A 16607-nucleotide genomic window follows, 5' to 3' on the forward strand; every position below is an offset into this window, starting at 1 on the left:
TTTCACCATTTTTACCGACCACAAACCCCTCACTCAGGCACTCACTTGGTCGGCCTGCCAACAGCGTCACCTCTCCTTCATGACGGAGTTCACCACAGACATTCGGCACAAGGCTGGGAAAGACAATGTGGTCGCTGATGCACTCTCACGACCGGCCATTTGCATGCTGACACCCGGCCTCAACTTCGACCAGCTTGCCCGGGATCAGAAGTCCGACGAGGAAACGCAGGCCTTCAGGACTGCCATCACATGCCTGCAGTTCCAGGACCTCCTGACTCCTCACAGTGAAGGCACCGTCCTGTGCAATGTCTCCATGGGCACCCCGCATCCAGTGGTTCCCCAGCAGTGACACAGGCTTCCACCATATCCATGACCTTTCCTATCCTTCCATCAGGTCCACGGTCCATATGGTGGCAGAACGTTTCATTTGGCACGGGCTTTGGAAGCAGATTGTGAACTGGGCCAGAACCTGCACCTATTGCCAGCATTCCAAGGTACACAGGCACACCAGAATGCCCATACAAGATTTTGAACACATCTGGGAATGGTTCAGCCACATACATGTGGACATCGTTGGTCCCTTACCCGTTTCCTGAGGTAACCGTTACCTTTTCACAGTGGTAGACTGCACCACTCGTTGGCCCGAGGCGATCCCCTGATGCCAGATGCCTCCACGGACTCCTGCTCCCGAGCGCTTTTGAATGGTTGGGTTGCCTGGTTCGGCGTCCCGAACCACCTCACCAATGATCGGGGCACCCAGTTCACCTCTGTGCTCTGGGCACAGCTTGCCAACAGGCTGGGGATCAAGTTACATCACACCACGGCCTGTGATCCACAGGCCAATGGGCTAGTCGAGTGATTGCACCACCACCTTAAGTTGGCACTGATGGCCCACCTCACCAGCCCCGACTGGGTAGATGAGCTGCCTTGGGTGCTCCTGGGCATCTGCTTGACACCCAAAGAAGACCTACAGGCATCATCAGCTGTGCTGGTCTACGATGTACCACTAGCCCTACCCGGTGACTTCGTCAGTGCACCTCACAACCCCCAGTAGTCACCGCATGATTTACTTACCTACCTCCGGGCACAATTGGACTCTTCACACCCCCACCACTGCCCAGACACGGCACACGGGCCTCTTACGTCTCCAGTGAGCTGTATTCCGCAGAGTACATTTTTATCAGGTGGGGCCCATCCACAGCCCATCTACAAAGACCATACAACGTAATCCAGTGTTCAGGATCCACTTTCACACTGGACATGAGTGGTAAGAGGGAACTGTTTATGGTGTACAGGTTAAAGCCAGCCCACCTCGACCCCACCAACCCAAGAAGCGGGGCCGCCCGGCAAAAAAGGACATTGGCGCCGGTTCTGGGGGGCGGCTGTGTGGGGGTACGCCATTAGGCAGGTGAACCGGCCCTGTTTGTCTCGCAAGCGGCAGGGCAGCCGGCCAAAATGCTGCCGTCGGGGGATTCCTCCTGACCTCAGCACCAGGCTAAGAAGCCCGCGCTTAGTGACCCACGTGACGCCCTGGTGACGTCGAGGCCCCCCAGCGTAGTTCTCAGTCAGGTCCGGGCTGCGTGTATAAGACCAGCCAGGGAGCCTGCAATAAATCAGTTTTGCTCACTGAACTCAACCCGTCTGGTTGTGCGATCCTTCAGTTAGCAGTGTAGCTGCCGCTACAATTACAAGTTTTACACAGAATGGTGGGGGCCTGGTATGCATTGCCAGGGGTGGCAGAGGGACATTTACAAACTTCAGATAGGTACATGGATGGAAGACAATTTGAGTGTTATGGGTTGTGGGATTGGGGAGGCACAACATCGTGGGATGAAGGGCCTGTACTGTTCCATGTTCAATATAAACATAGATCAGCTTTCACATTTAATAGTTAATGGAATTCACCAGATTTAATTCGCAATGTGAATATTTGTACGCCGATAGAGAAAGAGTGAGCTAACTGTCAGAGCCAAGAGGGTTAAAGGAGATCTCTTCCATGGGACTTCCACACAATGTGGCCCATGTTGGGTTTGTCGGAAAGGGTGGGGTTAGTAGGTGGGATTAGTAGGAGGGGGCGGGGTTAGTAGGAAAGGGGCGGATATAATAGGAGAGAGCGGGGCCACCCGGTGTGTAACGAACTGGAGTGATACAGTCGCATCACGTGAGCATGCTGTGACAGGCAGATTCCCGGGGCCGGGCGGGTGGACGGTGACCGTGGACGGGATCACGCTGCCGGACCGGGACGGTGAGCTGGCTGCAGACAAAGGCGGTGAGTCCCGCTCCTGGAGCCGGAGCTACGGGCTTCTCCCGGCTTGTTCACACGACGTGTGGTTTAATCTGCAGCCTGTGTGAGGGGTGGGGTGGGGGAATGGAGGGAAGAGGGAGAAAAAAGAAAGGGAAAGAGAGGGAAGAGGTGGGGGAGAGAAGAGAGGGAAGAGGTGGGGAAGAGAAGAGAGGGAAGAGGTGGGGGAGAGAAGAGAGGGAAGAGGTGGGGGAGAGAAGAGAGGGAAGAGGTGGGGGAGGGAAGAGAGGGAAGAGGTGGGGGAGGGAAGAGAGGGAAGAGGTGGGGGAGGGAAGAGAGGGAAGAGGTGGGGGAGAGAAGAGAGGGAAGAAGAGGTGGGGGAGAGAAGAGAGGGAAGAGGTGGGGGAGAGAAGAGAGGGAAGAGGTGGGGGAGAGAAGAGAGGGAAGAGGTGGGGGAGAGAAGAGAGGGAAGAGGTGGGGGAGGGAAGAGAGGGAAGAGGAGGTGGGGGAGAGAAGAGAGGGAAGAAGAGGTGGGGGAGAGAAGAGAGGGAAGAAGAGGTGGGGGAGAGAAGAGAGGGAAGAAGAGGTGGGGGAGAGAAGAGAGGGAAGAAGAGGTGGGGGAGAGAAGAGAGGGAAGAAGAGGTGGGGGAGAGAAGAGAGGGAAGAAGAGGTGGGGGAGAGAAGAGAGGGAAGAAGAGGTGGGGGAGAGAAGAGAGGGAAGAAGAGGTGGGGGAGAGAAGAGAGGGAAGAAGAGGTGGGGGAGAGAAGAGAGGGAAGAAGAGGTGGGGGAGAGAAGAGAGGGAAGAAGAGGTGGGGGAGAGAAGAGAGGGAAGAAGAGGTGGGGGAGAGAAGAGAGGGAAGAAGAGGTGGGGGAGAGAAGAGAGGGAAGAAGAGGTGGGGGAGAGAAGAGAGGGAAGAAGAGGTGGGGGAGAGAAGAGAGGGAAGAAGAGGTGGGGGAGAGAAGAGAGGGAAGAAGAGGTGGGGGAGGGAAGAGAGGGAAGAAGAGGGGGGGAGGGAAGAGAGGGAAGAAGAGGGGGGGAGGGAAGAAGAGGGGGGGAGGGAAGAGGGGGGAGAGAGGACAGAGGAGGGGGGGAGAGAGGACAGAGGAGGGGGGGAGAGGACAGAGGAGGGGGGAGAGAGGACAGAGGAGGGGGGAGAGAGGACAGAGGAGGGGGAGAGAGGACAGAGGAGGGGGAGAGAGGACAGAGGAGGGGGAGAGAGGAGGAGGAAGAAGAGGTGGGGGAGAGAAGAGAGGGAAGAAGAGGTGGGGGAGAGAAGAGAGGGAAGAAGAGGTGGGGGAGAGAAGAGAGGGAAGAAGAGGTGGGGGAGAGAAGAGAGGGAAGAAGAGGTGGGGGAGAGAAGAGAGGGAAGAAGAGGTGGGGGAGAGAAGAGAGGGAAGAAGAGGTGGGGGAGAGAAGAGAGGGAAGAAGAGGTGGGGGAGAGAAGAGAGGGAAGAAGAGGTGGGGGAGGGAAGAGAGGGAAGAAGAGGGGGGGAGGGAAGAGAGGGAAGAAGAGGGGGGGAGGGAAGAGAGGGAAGAAGAGGGGGGGAGGGAAGAAGAGGGGTGGAGGGAAGAGGGGGGAGAGAGGACAGAGGAGGGGGAGAGAGGACAGAGGAGGGGGAGAGAGGAGGAGGAAGAGAGAGGGGAGGGGAGAGGAGGGGGGAGCGGGGAGGGAGGGGAGAGGGGGGAGCGGAGAGGGGGGAGCGGAGAGGGGGGAGCGGAGAGGGGGGAGCGGAGAGGGAGGAGGGAGGGGAGGGGAGAGGAGAGAGGTGGGGGGGGGGGGAAGCGGCTGCCTGCTGCTCCGGTGACAGGTCGAGGAGGTCCTGCCGGCCGGGGTTATTGTGGCGGAGCCTCCCCGGTTGCACGGTGGGTCCCTCGGGCACCGGGCAGAGCTGGGCCAGACTTGCTCTCCCCTTGTTCATCCTTCGCGAAGGAGATTTCGCAGTTGAATTTTTAATGAACGCTTCCGTCAGTTAAAATGTGTCGCTTGAGTTTTCCCCTGAGCGGGGGAAATCGACAAAGGGTTGGTGTTGGGTGAAGTGACTCGCTTCCCGGGCACTGACACCGCTACAGGGTGGGGGAGTCCCAGGGACCGACATGTCTGCAGACGCTGTGATTGTAGTGAAAACTCGGCCGGTCTTTCAGCGTCGAGAAAAGGTAATGATGTCTCGCCGACGTTTCTCAAGGAAGAAGCAGAATGAGTCTGAAGCAGGACATCTCAGAATTCAGACCCACACCTCTCTCACCACCCTTAGGGGCCCCAAACAGTCCTTCCAAGTGAAGCAACACTTCACTTGTGTATCTGCAAGGGTCACCTGGTGCTCCCGTTGTGGTCTCCTCCACATGGGAAGAGACTGGAATACCTTGTCCAGCACCTCAGCTCTGTCTGCCACAATAGTGTGGATCTTCCCAGTGACCACCCATTTCAATTCTGCACCCCATTGCTGACATGGTCTCCTGCAAGGCCAGACTGAGACCACCCATAAATTGTAGAAACAACACCTCATCATCCAACTGGGCATCCTCCAACTGATGGCATTGATATAGACTTCTGTCTTTTGTTAAACCCCCCCCCCTCACTTCTTTCCCCTGCTCTGTCACTCCCTTCCATCTCCTTTCACTCAAACATGATAAATTCTCACCCCCCTCCCCCTCCCCTTCTCATGTCCAATTAATACCTTTTGTGGGTCTGGATTCCTCCCCCAGCTGGAACCGTCTGAATTCGGAGACTTTTGGAGATTTCCTGTCTCTGTCTCATTCTGCTTATTTCTTGAAGAAGGGCTCAGGCCCGAAACCTCGATAATACATCTTTGCTTCCTATAGATGAAAAGATCGGCTGAGCCCCTCCAATATTTTGGTGTGTTTTTTTTTTAACCAAGAGCACTGGCATTCCAGTTCCCAGAAATCTGCACTGCCAAGTCCTTTGGGTATTTTTTTTTTTTTTTTGCTGTGAGAATTGTCTCTGGGGCTCGACCTGAGTTGGGACAGGAGTTGGGGTGGGGAAAGCACACAGAGGTACAGATCTTTGGTCTCATTACTCATTTAAAAGCACCTCGGATGTGAGAGGGCAAACCCACAGTGGTCAGAGGCCCAGGGTCCCAATGTATCCTACTCTGGTTGGAATTTTCTGTGACAGGTATTGGTGTGAGATGGGGAGGGTGGTGGGGGGAGGGGAAAGATGGGTAGAGCTGCCATAGGACTTCAGAAAGTGGTGAACTGGTGTGACTAGGTTGGGGAAAATGAGCACAAGGTATAAGGCCAGCATGGGACCAGACCTTGCTGAGGCTTTGCTTGGTCATTTGTATGGGCATTAGAGGGGGCAATGGTGGTGGTTGGGGGGGTGGGGTTTACTTCCAGGGTTTAGTCAAGTTTATTGTCATCTTGGGGTACAAGTATATCCTAGCAAACAGCGATCTCCAGTCCTCGGTGCAAAACATGCAGCCACACAACCAGACATAACACACAGGCAGGCAATGGATATGCAGGATAAGTATTCAGAGAGATGGGTGGGGGGGAGAGGGAGAATATGAGAGTCTCAGATGGTCAGTGTGAGCAGTTCCTTTGGCCGTTCAGCATTCTTACTGCCCGTGGGTAGAAGCTGTTCCTCAGCCTGGTGGATCCTCCAGTATCTCTTCGGGAATGTTGGCTTTCAGTTTCTGAATCCAAGTAAGGGTTGGTTGAAAACACAGCTGAAAGGTACTGTGTGCGGGTGGAAGGGGTCCTCAATAATTTTGCGTGCCCTCTTCAGACAACAATCCTTGTAGATCACATTGGTGGCAAGGGAGACTCTAGTGATCTTACCACTCTCATAGTCCTGTGGATTGACCTCCGATCCATTTCGCTACAGCAACTGTACCACAATGTGTTGCAGCCAGCCAGGATGCTCTCAATAAACCTGGCAGCAGGAAAGACTGGTGATGTGTTTGCAAGCCAGGGTGGGGTGTGACTTGAAGGGAATTTTGGTGTGCCTTGCCTTTGGCAGGTAGAGGCCACATTCAGGAGGTGCTTGGTGGAGGAACTGGTTCATTGAACAAATAGTCATTCTGGTATTTGGGAGAGTGTGTGGAATATCTGGCAGGGCCTTGGGTGGAGAGCATCGGTGAATTCTAGGACAATCTCTGGCTGTGGCCCTTGTTAAAATGGAAAAGTTAATTTTTTATGCATTGGCCTTCTACCAAGTGTTTCACTATGAGTCATGCAGATTGAGAATGTCCCCAGAGCAATCATCTCATGTTCGGTTATGATTCACTTACCTAATCAACAGTCATCTGTCACGAATACTGACAAACCCCCTCACCACCTTGTCAGGACAAACGGTTGATGAAGGCAACAGAGACACCAGCCTTTGCTTTCTCAGCCTCACTCGATCTTGTGATGCATTTCCCAACTTTCCCTTGCTGTCCCACGGGGACTTTTGCCCATCTTGCTTGTGCCATAGCCCCCTTCCCTCAGCATATCTGATGGAGGGTGAGGGGGCCCTTGTGTTGGATGTTAACCAGCAGTTTGCTCTGTGTGAGTTGACTTCGAGAGCAAGAAGGCCATGAGATAATGTTGTGCTCACAATGAGGGAAGACCTGGGGTCGGAGTTCAGAAGTAGACTTGTACATTCTTCAGGTGGGAGTAGGCACCTACAGCTTCCCCTCCTGACATGGAAACTCTAGAAAATTTCTTTTCTTTTGAATAAGTTTTATTGATTTGCCATATATTGAACAAACAATAATCATAAATGCAAATTTCTACAGATGTATGGTGGAGAGTGTGCTGACCAGTTGCATCATGGTCTGGTATGGGGACACCAATACCCCTGGGCAGAAAGCCCTGCAAAAGGTAGTGGGCACATCCCAGGGCATCATGGGCAAAATTCTCCCCACCATCCAGAACATCTACAGGGAATGCTGCCATTTGGAGAACAGCAGCATCATCGGGGATCCACACCACCCAGTACACGGTCTGTTCTCACTGTTGCCATCAGGAAAGAGGTCTAGATGCCACAAGACTCTCACCACCAGGTTCAGGAACAGCTGCTACCTGTCCACCATTAGACTCCTCAATGACAAATTCAATCAGGGTCTTGTTTAAGGACTCTTACTTGAGCACTTTATTGATTATTTTTCTCTCTTATTTTTTTTTTCTTTCTTAATTTGTTTACATGTGTAGTTGAATACACGTTTCTTTTGCACTCACAATAAGTGGTAATTCTGCCTCGCTCACAGGAATAAGAATCTCGGGGTTATATGTGATGTATGTACGTACTCTGACAATAAATCTGAAATCTGTCCCCATGCTTTCATCATTGCTGGTGGTAAACCCTTGAACTCCACTCCCTCAGTGCTGTGGAATAACCTTCACCAGAGGGATTGAGATCAAGAAGGGAGTTGACTTGCCTCCAACTTGTCAAGGGGCAGTTAGGGCTAGCAATAAATGTTGGCCTTCCAGCAGGGCCCAGATCTTGCAAATCAATACATTTTAAAAGGCTACTTTTTGCGGGAGATGTTTGTTTGCGTATAAAAACGCCTCATGGAAAGTATTGGTAATAATGTGTTTGGAAGGAGGGATGGCATTGTCTGAGGAAATGTGATCAATGTCTTCCTTGGTGTCCATGATCAGTCACAGAGATTAATGATAATTTTATTGCTGAGTGCTCATTGCCTGATGTGCACGTTTCTGAGTGAAGTATGATGCTTTGCTGATCTTCAGGGAATTAACTCCTCAATGCCACTGGATGAGTTAATTCCCTGAAGATCTGTATTATGACCTGAATGAATCCTCACACGTGATAATTTTCCACAGGGACTCATTGGCTCTTGATCAAGATGGCTTTAATCCCTGATTTTGGTCCTCCACAGATATCAGGACTGATGTCTTTAAACTTTGATGAAATAGGGAATGATTTTTTGTTCTTTCTTGGGTCCTGAGGAATTGGTGACGAGGTGGACATTCATGATGAGATGGTCCTGATTGCTCATGTTTCTGAGTGAGAGAAAGATCATATTGGCAACAGCAGAGATTCCCATCGCTGATACCTCTGCCAGATCACTTGCTGTGTTTCTTTTCAAGAACTCCGTATTTCCATTTTGCAACGGGTTTCTTAAGGGCAGTTTGTAGTCGCAGTAACAGGTGAAACTTTGGGGTCTCGGGTTCCCACCTTTGGGAGTTCAAAGTTAATTAAACACCAGATGTCTGCAAAGTGCTCTAATTGTTTGGTGGAAGGCTGGTGTGTTAAATCCAAAGATGTCGCAAAACTTTAATCAAGGAATGTTACCTTGGTTTTGTCTGCAGGTTGGGAGGTTGTGGAGACCTTGGCCAGGAGAGACTGTACCTCCATCATTGACCTGAGCCCAGTGCTACTTTGAGCTGACGTGGGCTGTGTTTTGTTTCTGTAATTCTCTTATTGAACCCGACTCTTACTTGGATTCAGAAACTTGGACTCGTACTTGGATTCAGGAAGGGCTCGTGCGTGTTTAAGAACAACTCACATTTATTTAGGATCTTTCAGGATGTCCGGCAGCAGTTCAGAGCCAATCAGGTTGTGGCTGCAGTGTATGGAAGTTGTGCAGCATAGCAAGAGCCCACAACAGCAATGTGAACAGCCCCTTTGCCCTAACATCCATGCTCACGTTTCCTTGCATTCGGCCATCTCCCTCTGAACCTTTCCTATCATTGTCCTTCCTCTGACAGCCCATCCCACATACCCACCACCCTGTGCTATGAAAAATGTGCCCTCCAGGTTAACCATATAATCGTTTACGATATGGAAACAGGCCACATCGGCCTTTCGAGTCCACACCGGTTCACTAGAACAACTCCACTAGCTCAACCCTCCCACTCTTCGCCCATAACGCTCCAACCCCCTCACCTCCATGTACACATCCAACCTTCTCTTAAATGTGTATTGCCTTGGTCACAGGGAAAACATGCAAACGCCACAAAGACAGCTCCCGAGATCAGAATTGAAAGCGGAGTCTCTGCAGCTGTGAGGCAGAGGCTCCAGGAGTGGTGCTGGTCTCTGTTCACTGGGCTGAGTCCTGGGATTGTTCCCCTTTCCCTTTAAATCCACACCCTCTAGTTTTAAGCTCCCCCATACCCTGGAGGGAGACTGGCTCTTTAAAGTAATTGCTAAACTGTTGTTGATTGGGGGAATAAATATTGATATCAGGGAGCCAGTCTCCTGTTCTTCAAAATAATATCACATCTTATTCATCCATAAGTTTGTTGGAGACTCAAGATTGATTTTCAGAAAGGTTGGGGTAATGCTTTGAATCTAGATTTTCGGGGCCATGAAGTTCACAACAGGATCTCAATCAACTGGGAATATGGGCCAAGGAATGGTGGATGGAAGTTCAAAGTTCAATTTATTGTCAGTACATACATGACATCACCTACAACCCTGAGATTCTTCTTCCTTGGGCCAGGCAGAATTACCACTTCTTGTCAATGCAAAAATTAACTTGTGCAAAAGAGGGAAATGTGAGCAACAAGGGCATGCAAACAAACTGCAATACAGAAATAAATGTTCAATAATAAATAACGTTCACAAGTAAGAGTCCTTAAATGAGTCCCTGATGGAGTTTGATGTTGAGGAGCCTGATGGTGGAGGGGGGAGCCGCTGTTCCTGAACCTGATGGTACAAGTCTTGTGGCACCGATACCGCTTTCCTGATGGCAGCAGCGAGAACAGAGTGTGTGCTGGGTGGGGTGGATCCGTGATAATTGCTGCCGCTCTCTGACTTTATCTTGGACAAGCGTAAAATGCTGCATTTTAGGAATTTAAACGAGGGAAGGATAAACTTGATGAATAACAGGGCCCTTGGAAGTGTTGTGGAACAGAGACGGATGGGTTGAGACACTAGTTCCCTGCAGGTGTGGACACGGTTAGACAGGGTGGTGAAAAAGGTGTTTGGCATGCTTGCTTTCTGCAGTCAGGGCATGCGTACAGGAGCAGAGATGTCCCATGTCAACTGCACAAGACTTGGGTGAGACGGCATCTGGAGTATTGCGTGCAGTTCTGGTCACCCAGCAACAGGAAGGATGTGATTATGCCAGATAAGGTGCTGAAATTATTTGCAAGGATGTTACCAAACTGCTGGGCTTGTGTTGTAAGGAGAAGATGGGAGTGGTTCATCGTGAAGGGGCCTGAGGGGGGAAATCTTTGCAGAGGTTTATAAAATTGAGGTGCATTGATCAGGAACACATTTTTCCCAGAATAAATTAAATTTGAACAAACAGCACGGTAACAGGCCCTTTCGGCCCGCGAGCCTGTGACACCTAATTGCACCCAATTGACCTATCACCCTGTACGTTTTGAACAGTGGGAGAAACCCAGAGCCCTTGGGGGAAAATGTATAGCTGGCATTGTAACAGCTATGCTCACCGTGCTGCCCAAAGGAGTCTAAAACAAGAGGTCATAGATTTAAGATGAGAGAAGAAAGATTTAAAGGGGATATAAGGGGCAACCTTTTTGCACAGAGGGAGGTGGGCACGTGGAATGAGGTGCCAGTGGAAGTGAACGAGGCAAGGACAATCAGTGCACTTGGAAAACATTTGGATGGGTGCAGGTTAGAAGGGTATGGGCTTAACGCAGGGAAATTGGTCCAGTGTCTTGGTTAGCATGGACAGATTCAGCCAAAGGGTGTTTGCGTGCTGTACGACTCACTTTTGCCCTGGCTTCATTTGCATGCATGCTTTCTCCGACTGCAAGCTGGACCCACGAACACGACAATTGCCGACCTTCCTGGAGCTGTTACGTGTTAGTGAGCCTTCTCCAACTCATGTACCCATCCTTCCTATGAGTCTGAGAGCTAGAAAGAGCTTTGTGATGCTTGCTCAGAAAAAATGAACCACCCCATTCTCCTGTGCATCCATTGCGTTAAGATTATCCTGTGTCCATTTCCAATTGTTCTTCCCATCAGGAAATCGGAGCTCTTGCATCAGCCATATCCACGCGTCATATCCCCACCACCTGTCCCACATACTGCTCCCTCATGAATTATTGGCAGACTTTGCATCCAAAGGTTAAAACTTTTGTTAACTTGTTGTCGAATTGTGGCACGGCACAGTGGAAAGAGTGAATCTGGTGTGATTTAAGATTTTCATGCCGGGGTTCAGTATTGGTCTCAATGTCCCGTAAGTTCATTGCCTTGGAAATGCTGTTGTAGGAACTGTGCACTTGCACAGATATCAGCAGTGCTTTCAGTTCAGGGTTAGATGGATGGTGAGTTAAGTTTGCGGGGGTTAGCACAACATCGTGGTCCGAAGGGCCTATGCTGAGCTGTTCTGTGTTCCATTTTGAGCCAGATCATCTCACCTTTCTATTCTGTGAGAGTGAAATGTTTAGTTTGGTGCAGCCCATAATTGCAGCTGGTAGTACAATCAGAAAGCAGGACGTAGTGTTGGAAAGAGAAAAGTACATTTGAGCAGAGCAGTGTTCTTTCTCATCAGCACCTCCTGCACTTGGCTTCATTACCAACAGTGATGAGTTGAGAAATAGAAGAGGTGGAAAGTCTCGTGAAATCGTGTGAGTGTAAGAACCTGAGGCTCAATGTGGAGAAGATGAAGGAGATGATCATGGATTTCAGGAGAGCCAGGATCAACCACCCTCCTTTACACATCAATAACTCTACAGTGGAGAGCACTAAGTTCCTTGGAGTTCATTCACTGAACTAGTGACCTATCGTGGACACTCAACACCTCCTCACTTGTCAGGAAGGCACAACAGCAACTCCACTTCCTGAGAAGACTGAAGCGGGCAAGGTTACCGGCCACCATCATCTCAACAGTCTACAGGAGCTCATTTGGTTGTACTTGTACAATCAAATGACGCTTGACTTGAATCATGAGGTCCCAATTTTGTCTTTTACATCCCTTGCCAAATGTGGCCTTCACCACCTTGTTGTCACATTCAAGGAACTATGCACGTGTACCCTTGGGTCTCTCTGTTCTCAACACTCTCTCAGCCACCACCCTGGTTTGACCTGCCAATAATCTGACCACAATGCTTCCATGCCCACTTGTCTGTGGTCCATAATAACATATCGATCCTTGAGTATGTTTTATGCGTACTTGAATAATATGAGTATTCCTTCTCCCTTGGGTGCTTCCTCCTCCATATATCCACAAGTTTAATTTCCTGCATCGATTTCACCATAAATTTGGCCACTTTATTCTTTTTGCTAATCTTTTGTCCAGTTTTATCCAACATTGGATCCAAATAAAGGTTAAAATCCCGTCCTATCAATGTATTCCCTTGTGTATCTACAATCTTCAAAAAAATATCTTGCATAAACTTTTGATCCTCTTCATTAGGTGCCCTGTTATATATATATTGATCAAATTCCAAAATTCTGAATATATCTGACACTTTATCATTACATACCTCCCTGCTGGATCTATTATTTCCTCCTCTATTTTGATTGGTACATTTTTATTAATTAATATAGCTGCACCTCTAGCTTTTGAATTATACGATGTTTCCGCCACGTGCCCTACCAGTCTCTCTTTAATTTATTATGTTCCACTTCAGTTAGATGCGTTTCCTGCACAAATGGTATGTCTATTTTTTCTTTTTTCAGCAAATTTAATAGCCTTTTTCATTTAATTTGGTTATGTATTCCATTAATATTTATAGTCATATAATTCAACATGGCCATCTCATACCCTGTTTACACCTCATTTCCGCTTCCTCACCACCACCATCCCCCTTTTCCCCATTTTCATCTCTCAGTTTTCCCTTTTTTAACTCGATGTATGACAACACATTTAAAACATAAAATACTTCAACAACTCCCACATTTAATATTCCCTTAGCCCCCCCCCTCTCTGAGTTGCCCCTTATTCCTTGCCAGGCAACCACAACTCCCCTCTCCATTTGGATTGCGAACCCGCTCATAAACGTCAAATGATTTCTCAGTGACGGTTATTCTATCCCCCCAACCCCCCCAGAAAATACTTTTTTTTCCACATATAACAAAGCTCACCCTTTTTTTTCCCCCTTCCTTTCTTCCCTTCTCTTTCCCTTCTTTAGTTCTTGCATATACATTATTTTTACATCTTTATATGTATTTGATTGCCGTTCTTCATTCTTGTTACACCTCTTCGTCTCTCCTGTCCTGCAGGCGTTCTGCAAATTCTCGTGCTTCCTCCGGAGGGTCCATAACAACAGAAGGTACAAGAATGGCAGAAGGTCATTTGCCTCTTTGTGCCTGCTCTACCATGGATTAGATTAGCTCTGATCTTGGCCCCTAATTGCAAAGGCAAGTCAAGTGGCACAAAATTGTCTCTGGGTTTTGGGAGTGGAGCCTGCTTCATGCTCTCCAGACCAGGGTACATCCAAGTTGCAGAGACCTAGGAGAGGAGCCTGTACTTCAATACCTCAATAACAGGGCAGGTTGAATGGAGCATCCTTGGGGCAATATACGTTGTAATCGGTCTGTTTTGGGGACTCACTTTGCATAAATAGCTGTTCATTGCAACCCAAATAAAGTTGATCACAGTAACTTTGTTGCCACAGATGAAATGTCTCTGCATAGAAATAGAAGATGTACTAACCACTGTCCAAGATAAAAACACAGAAATCTGCAGACACTGCAGTTGAAGTAAAACCACAATGCTGGAGAAACTCAGCAGGCCAATCAGTGTCCTTATACAGCAAAGAAAGATATAGAACCAATGTTTCAGGCTTGAGGCCTTCATCAAAGTATGGACAAAATATGGGCAGGTGCCTGAACAAAATGGTGGGGGTGAGGGGCAGGGGAGGTGCACAGTCCCACAGGTAGGTGGTAGAAGGTGGCGAAGGGAGGGGAGGGCACAGCAGCAAATGGGGGGAGGGGGAATGGCTCTGGGAATGGAGAAGGAAGGGGGTGGAAAACTGGAGGAAAGGAGACCGAGGAATGGGGAAGGGAGGGAGAATGGGAATAGGTTAGCAGAAACTGGAGAAGTCGATGTTAATGCCACCGGGCTGGAGGTGTTGCTCTTCCAATTTATGCCCCACTCCCACTCTGACATGTCTGTCCATGGCCTCATACTGGTAAAACCAGGACCACCTGTAAACAGGAGGAGCAACACCTAATTTTCCGACCGGACACACTCTAACCAGATGGCATTAACATTGACTTCTCCAGTTTCTGCTAGCCCACTCCCTGTTCTCCCTCTCTTCCCCGTCCCTCGGTCTCCTTTCCTCCAGCTCTCCACTCCCTTCCTTCTCCATTCACAGAGCCATCCCCTCCCCCTATTGCTGATGTGCCCTCCCTCCCTTATCCACCTTTTACCTCCTGCCTGTGAGACTATGCTCCTCCACCCCCCCCCCCACCATTTTGTTCAGATGCCTGCCTACATTTTGCTCATCCCTTGATGAAGGGCTCGAGCCCAAAACGTTTTTTTCTGTATCTTTTTGCTGTATAAAATACAGTGTTTGACCTGCTGAGTTTCTCCAGATTTGTGTTTTGGCCACTAACTTTGTTGTCAGGGTTCTGGATCGTTAAATCCAACTGTGACAACTGGTAAATGTAAAAAGAAATTTAAATTTTAGTTTAGTAACAAAACATCTGTTATGATAACCACAAAGCTATTGAATCTTCATTCAAAATTCCCCCCTTTCCCTGATGCAGTCAGGAAAAGAGAGAAGGTGGAGGGACTCAGCATGTCAGGGACCATCCGTGGAGGGAAATGGTCAGTCAATGTTTCTTGATCAAGGCTCCTGACCATCTCTCTCCCAATGGATGCTACCTAATCCACTGAGTCCTTCCTGCTGCGTGTTGTTTGCTTAAGATTCCAGCATCTGCAAGTCCTTGTGTTTGTCAAAGGAAATCTTTTGTCGTCTGCGATTAAGAGTCAATGAGCCCTCCCAGTTCAGGGAAAGTTTGGGGGTGGGTATTGATTGCTGGCCATGGAGTGTCCCCCATTCTCAATGAGACTCTTCAATAACAAACTCAATTAGGGACTCATTTAAGGACTCTTACTTGTGCACTTTATTGATTTCTTTAAAAATTAATTCTCTCTCTACTACACAGTCAGTTTGTTTACATTTCTTTGTTTATGTGTACATTGAGTACAGTTTTTGCATGACCAATAAGTGGTGATTCTGCCTCGCCTGCAGGAAAAAGAATCAGGGTTGTATGCGATGTATGAACTCTGACAATAAATTGGGAATCTGGAACAATATCCTTCATTTTTAAGATGTGCTGGGAACTCCCCGCAGATCTCTCCAAGCTTTCGGTGATGGCTTGTACTCATCTGAGGGTGTAATAATGTCCTAACCTTTTTCCCCTTTAGCCAACCAGGACAGCATTTTGTGCCCAGATGCAGGTTTCTCTCACCTTGAGCAGATGTCTTCTGGTATTGGCCATTACGGCCCTAAGAATCAGGTGCTGGCTGTCCATCCTGCCTCTGCCCCTCATAATCTTGTACACTTGTGTTAAGTCTCCTCTCATCCTTCGTCACTCCAAAAGAGAAAAGCCATAACTCTGTCAACCTTGAATCATTAGACATATTTTCCAATCCCGGCAACATCCTGGTATATCTCCTCTGTCCCCTCTCCAAAGCTGCTGCATCCTTCCTGTAATAAGGCAGTACTCCAAGTGTGGTCTGACCAGAGTTTAACCTCGCAGCTCTTGAACACATTCTCCTGACTACTGAAGGCCAGCACACCATGCACCTTCTGAACTATCCTAGCCACTGGTGCAGCAACTGTGAGAGATCTATGGATTTGGATCCTCAAACCCCTGTGTTTCTGCACACTGCCGGGAAAAGTGTCGAAGGGTCTCAGTGGGCTCCACTGTCACCGTAGCATGAGCAGGGAATAATACCCAGCCTGTTCAACCTTTCCTTACAACTCCAGCGACATCACGGTGAATCTGCTCTGATATCCTTCCTGTGACTGGGAGACCAGACCAGAACTGCATGCAGTTAGCCTCGGAGGGGAGAATGTGATCTGTGAGTTACAGCTGACACAGATGGAACGTTTACAGCCGCAGTTCTGAACAAAAGACTCCTCTCCTCGTTCACTGCCAAACAGACAAGTGCTCTCAGATGGACTATTTGCATTTTCCTTTATTTTTAACCTCATTACCAATGTCTGCAGCAGCTTGCAGTTGTCATTTCCAGGCAGACGTCCTTTAAAGAGTTAACTTTAAAGTATTATTTAACTTCAGATCTGCTGTAAAGTGTAGAGAGTTCATGTTTTTTTTTGGAGTGTCACTGGTAAGACCAACATTTGTTACTTGAAGGTGTGGGGGGGGGGTGCCTTCTGAAAATGCTGGTGGAAGGGAGCTCCAGGAGGTGAAATAGATCCAATAATGGTGAAGGAAGACCAGTAGTATCTCCAGGTTTAGGTTTGTCACATTAGAAGAGTTCTTCTGCAAGCAGTCCAGTGGG

The 16607-nt window shown here is 48.9% G+C and overlaps 1 protein-coding gene across 2 annotated transcripts in view; it reads left to right on the plus strand.

Moving 5' to 3' along the window:
* Positions 1–2110: 2110 nt before the first annotated feature.
* Positions 2111–16607, plus strand: part of LOC138748941 (protein FAM107B-like) — a 50247-nt gene continuing 35750 nt past the window's right edge. The window contains exon 1 of one of the 2 annotated variants that reach the window (XM_069909889.1): positions 2111–2269. The gene's annotated coding sequence lies outside the window, so the exon portion shown is untranslated. The remainder of the gene's footprint in view (positions 2270–16607) is intronic. The other variant, XM_069909888.1, reaches the window with a different exon arrangement.

Source organism: Narcine bancroftii, chromosome 13 (assembly GCF_036971445.1).
Source record: "Narcine bancroftii isolate sNarBan1 chromosome 13, sNarBan1.hap1, whole genome shotgun sequence".
NCBI classification, from domain to species: domain Eukaryota; kingdom Metazoa; phylum Chordata; class Chondrichthyes; order Torpediniformes; family Narcinidae; genus Narcine; species Narcine bancroftii.